This window comes from Otolemur garnettii, unplaced genomic scaffold (assembly GCF_000181295.1).
Source record: "Otolemur garnettii isolate 467f Iridium unplaced genomic scaffold, OtoGar3 scaffold00024, whole genome shotgun sequence".
Classification (NCBI taxonomy): domain Eukaryota; kingdom Metazoa; phylum Chordata; class Mammalia; order Primates; family Galagidae; genus Otolemur; species Otolemur garnettii.
In genome coordinates, this window is record NW_003852419.1 from 6,691,567 (window position 1) to 6,697,295 (window position 5,729).

The 5,729-nt window shown below is 40.6% G+C and overlaps 1 pseudogene; it reads right to left on the reverse strand.

Moving 5' to 3' along the window:
* Positions 1–2,460: 2,460 nt before the first annotated feature.
* The window catches only part of LOC100959214, a 53,795-nt pseudogene continuing 50,526 nt past the window's right edge, over positions 2,461–5,729 (reverse strand).

Below are 5,729 nucleotides of genomic sequence, written 5' to 3' on the forward strand. Positions count from 1 at the left end.
AAAACTTTTTGACTCTTTTATAGTAACACTTTAAAAACAAACTCATTGTACAACTGCACAAAAAGATTTTCTTTCCATATTTCCTATAAGCTTTTTGGGTTTTTAAATTTTTTTTAATTTTTTAAATGTTTTGTTAAAAACTAAGATACAGCACACACATTAGCCTAGGCATGCACAGGGTCGGATCATCAGTATCACTGTCTTGCACCTCTATATCTGGTCCCACTGGAAAGTCTTTAGGGGGAAATAACACACATGGAGCTGTCACCTCCTCTGATAACAATGGCTCCATCTGGAATACCTCCTGAAGCAGGGGTCCTCAAACTTTTTAAATGGGGCCAGTTCACTGTCCCTCAGACTGTTGGAGGGCCAGACTGTGGGCCCTGGGACAAGTCGGCTGCTAAGCAGGACAGGCGGTAGTGGCAAAAACACCTGGTGGACCAGATAAACGTCCTCGGCGGGCCGCATGTGGCCTGCAGGCAGTAGTTTGAGGACACCTGTACCTGCCTGAGGCTATTACACAGTTAACTGGTTAATAAGTAGAAGGAGTACACGTTAAAATAAAGGTACAGAATAGACACTACATTAACCAGGCCTGCACGGTGGCTCACGTCTGTAATACTAGCACTCTGGGAGGCCAAGGTGGGTAGATCCCCTGAGCTCATAGGTTCGAGACCACCCCGAGCAAAAGTGAGAGCCCATCTCTAAAAATAGCCAGGTCTGACTATTAAGTTTGTGAACTCATCCTAGAAAAAGTGCTACATACCTCATTACCGAATATTGCCATGGTCATCTTCAAAGTCCTCCCCTTGGGAAGCCATGCACTGATGGCATGCATCTAGTCCACTTGTCAAAGCAATTTTGGAACTTTTTCTGGAATGATCCTTAGAGCTGTTGTATTATCCTTGATGTACTGAAAATCAAAATGTTTTCCTATTAATCAATATTTCATTTATCTTCGCATTAAAAAAAGTCATTGGAGGCCAGATTAAACTGAGTAGGGAAAGTGTTCCTGGCTAAAATCTCCCTCATGTGGACTGGGGCATTGTCATAATACAAAAGCCATGAGTTGTTGGCCAAGATTTTCAGGTAAGATTTTCTTAACTGTTTCTCTATCGTTGATTAATTGGACTGCTATGCTTCTCACAGTTAGCCGACACATTTCTTGCAAAGTCTTCATCAGTTCTGCTCCTTACTGGCCACCCCGATCTCTCTTCATTAGTGATGCTTTCTCTCCCCTCAGAAAAAAAAACATTTAATCCATTTGTAATCTGCTATTTTCTTCATGGAATTATCCCCATAAACTTGGACAAATATGTCCCTGATTTCACTTCTACTCTTGCCAAGTTTAACAAGACATTTACAAATGTTTGTTCATTGCCCTGATTCAAGCTCTGACATTCTCCAGACAGCACACAAAAACACTCAGCAATAATGAATGCCACTCAGCAAGACACCACCACACGTAACACAAACACAACTGTGGGACACTGATAGACCAAAGTTATGAAACCTTACTGAGTTGTCTGCCAATGGAAGTACACAGTGGCAAGTTTGCAAACTTAATTGTCAGACCTTGGATAGGTGGCCTATCTTTGGCCAATACATCATTATTCAGCATGTGACTTATATGACACTCTGGAAAAAGCAAAACTATGCGGACAGTGGAGAGATCAGTTGTAGCCAGGTGCTTCAAGGGGTTGGGGGCTCAATCGGTGGAGCACAGGAGATTTTCAGAGCAGTGACACTATTCTGTGTGATACCATAATGGCAGATACATGTCATTATACATTTTCAAAGCCTATAGAAATTAAAACCAGAATGATACCCTAATGTACACTATGGCTTTTAGTTAATAGTAAGTGTTAATATTGGCTCATCAATGGTAACAAATGTAGTACACTAACAGTATAATAATAGGAGAAACTTTAGTAGGGTGATGGCAGGAACTGGACATATGGGAACTCTGAATTTTTCCCTCAATTTTTTTGTAGCCTAAAACACCTCCAAAAATATGTCTATTAATTAAAAAACAAAACTACCTCCCAACTGCCACCCGACACAGCCTCCAATGGCCAAAGCTGAAGCAAGATGAGCGCCAAAATAATAAAGTAGTATTGCGTTTTATCTTAAAATAAATGTCCATGAGTCCTATTCTGATATGAATGATTGAATAAATTAATACATAGTGGAGAATCTCCCATGCAGAAGAATTCCAAATATATTACTCAGCTACTCCACCCAAAAGGAGGGAAGACTAACTTCTTACTTTTTTGTGTGAATAAGTTATACTTTTATTTTTCAGAAGCAAAAATGATAAGTGGCAACTTGCCTTAGTAAAAGACATTAAAGAATATTAGAGTAATAAGCTATCTATCTCACAGAGACAGCAGCCTGAGAAAGACTATTTTACAGCTCTGAAAATCCTATTAAACAAATCTCAGAAATATGTACTTTTGACTAAGTCAACAAAATAAAAATAACCACGACAAAATTATCTAAAACCCAATGAAGGGGTGCATGAAGAATGAAAAAAAAATCAAGAAGGCTCAAATCTGTTTCTTTTTGAAAATGTAACTGTGGATATAACTGTGTCTTTGTAAATGTTTCCATTAGTAAACAGTCTTGTAAGTCTGGTTCCATAATAATCTATCATGTCCTTCTGAAGCTCCAAAAATCTGCTTTGAAATAAGAATAAAATCAATTAGGCTCCTAATTCCACAAAACCCTATAGTGCCAAACTTCAACAAACCCAAAGAAGGTTATCCAAGGTGAAATCCATCTGCTCCCAACATCCGAGAGAAAGAGACAATGCAACTGCCACTTTGTGTGAGTTGCCATTTACACCGTGACAAGACAGGGGCTTGAATAAACCACCTTCACGTCCAGTAAAACGTGTTTCATTGCCGCTGAAATCCTCACAGGTTATGTTGGGTGCTGGAAAACATTGAACGTGAGCTGTATAGTTCGCACAACATCATTTATTTTTGGATCTTTATATATTGTCCCACTTTGAGGTCCTCACACTTAAGCAACTCCTCGCCCCCCAGCGGCAGCTATGGCAACAGTTCCCAAGGTCCCAGGATGACTGAAACGAGCCACAGGACACGGAGGAGCTGGGCGGTCATGGTCACGGCCCCCAGAGGAACCAGCCCGGAGCCCCAGGCGGCCGCCAGGTTGGAGACTGGAGCGTCCCCCTAACTTAGTTCTTAAGTGTGGACTATTCATCATGACTTTCTCCTTTGGAAGGGACGAGGAGGTAGTGCCCTTACGGGGCAGAAACCTGACAAACGAACTTCGTCAGGTGGCCTAGGTCAGTACCAGCAGTCATGAATCATGTTGATAGTACCCTGGATATAATAAAAAACCAGACTGCACCTCTGTGATTTTGCCTCTCCAAATCCATGGTCTAATCATGAAAAAAAAAATCAGATAAATTCCAGTAGTTTGGTATGCTACCATATGCCTGACAACTATTTCTCAAAATTGTCAAGGTCATTATAAAAAATGAAAACCTGAGCAAGTTTCACAGTCAAGGGGAGCCTAACTAAATGTGATGTATCCTGGATGGGGCCCAGGACAGAAAAAAGGGTGTTAGGTAAAGAAATAAGAATATCTGACTAAAGTATGGACTTGTATTAATAATAATGTATCAATGACAGTTCATTAATTGTAACAAATGTACCATACAAATGTAAGAGGCTAATACACATAACAGTGTAAGTGTGCAGGACAGAGAGTATTTGGAAAGGATTTACTCAAATTTTTTGTAATGCGGGGCAGTGCCTGTAGCTCAGTGAGTAGGGTGCCTGCCCCATATACCAAGGGTGGCAGGTTCAAATCTGCCCTGCCCAAACTGCAACCAAAAAAAAAAAAAAAATAGCTTGGCGTTGTGGTGGATGCCTGTGGTCCCAGCTACTAGGGAGGCTAAGGCAAGAGAATCACATAAGCCCTGGAGTGGGAGATTGCTGTGAGCTGTGACCCCATGGCACTCTACCAAGGGCAGCATAGTGAGATTCTATCTCTTAAAAAAAAAATTTTTTTTTTGTAACTCTAAAACTGTTCTAAAACAGTAAAGTCTATTAAAAGAAATCTTCAAACAAAGAAAACTCCAAGCCCAGATGGCTACGCTGGGGAATTATATTAGTTATTTAAGGAAGAAATAATGCTATTTATAACCAAACTCCTTAAAAACAAAAAGGGGAACAAGGAAAAATTTTGCAACTTACTTTACGAAGCTAGCATTAACCTAATACCAAAACCAAGTAAAAACATTATTTAAAACAACTACAGACCCCCAGTGTTAGGTAATTGCTCCAGAAAAGCCTGCTTATCTCCCAGTCACAAAACCTGTCCCAATTACCCGCTAAAAATTTCAAACTTATGGCCCACCCCTAATGGCTCTTCCTGCCAGAGCAGTAACTCTTTATTGGCTATCCTACCAGCCTGTCATCATTCTAAGACTTCCCCTTACCGAACCTACATATGGGTGCACTTCTCTTTTGATCTCTCTCCTCTTCCTCCTCTGCTCGCTCTCCTCTCTCTCTTCTCTCTCCTCTTCACCCTCTTCTCTCTCCTCTTTTGTCTCCTCTTTTCTCTTCTCTCCTCTCTCTTCCTTGGTGCTGCTCTGCAGCCTTCCTTTCTCACCAATAATGACCTTTCGTACAAGCCTTGGGGGTCTGTGAGATCTCTGCTGGTCGAGTGCCACCCTTTCACCCAGGACAGGGCCTCACTCCTGTAATCCTAGCACTCTGGGAGGCCAATGTGGGTGGATTGCTTGAGTTCAGGAGTTCACAAACAGCCTAAGTAAGAGCAAGACTTGTCTCTACTGAAAATACAAAAATTAGCTGGTTGTTGTGGATGGCGCCTGTAGTCCCAGCTTCTCGGGAATTTGAGGTAGGAGGATTACTTGAGCCCAAGAGTTTGAGGTTGCTGTGAGCTATGATGATGCCAGGGCATGTTACCCAGGTCAACAGAGTGAGACTTTGTTTAAAAAAAGAAAAAATGAAAGAAAAACCTACAGAATAATATCCCTCACGAATGTAGATACAAAAATTCTTCGCAAAATCTAATCAAATTCAGTAATAGACAAAAGGCATGGTGCCTCATGACCAGTGGAACTTATCCCAGGAATGCAAGTTGGTTCAACATGTGAAAATCATTATGTAATTCTCATATCAACAGATACAAGAAGGAAAAAATGACCATTTCAACAGATGCAGAAAAGTCTTTAACAAAATTCAATGCCATTCATGATAAAAATTTTAAGCAAACTAGGGACTCCTAGAATAGAAAACTTGGTAGAGAAAAAAATTGCTGATACAGTGTGCATGAAACCAATCTAAAAGAATATATATGTGATTCCATTTGTATGGAAAGAAAGACAAATCTAATCCTCTCTATAGTGACAGAGAGCAGATCGGGGATTGCCTAGGACCAGGGCTTGGGGGTTGGCGGGCAGGGTTAAGAATCATACACATGCTACAAAAGAGAGAAAAGCTTCTTGTATTCCAATTTATTTCTCAATAATTTGTCTCCAAGTTATTGGTATTCTAAGTTATTTTTCAATAATTTGTCTCATTTGAACTGTAGGCTTAAAGAAAATGCAAACGTGTTATCAAGCAACAAATGATAAATTGAAATAAACCAAACAGCTCTATTAGAACTGATAGTTGAATAAAAACCTTCAACTCGGCTCGGCGCCTGTGGCTCAGGTGGCTAGGGCGCCA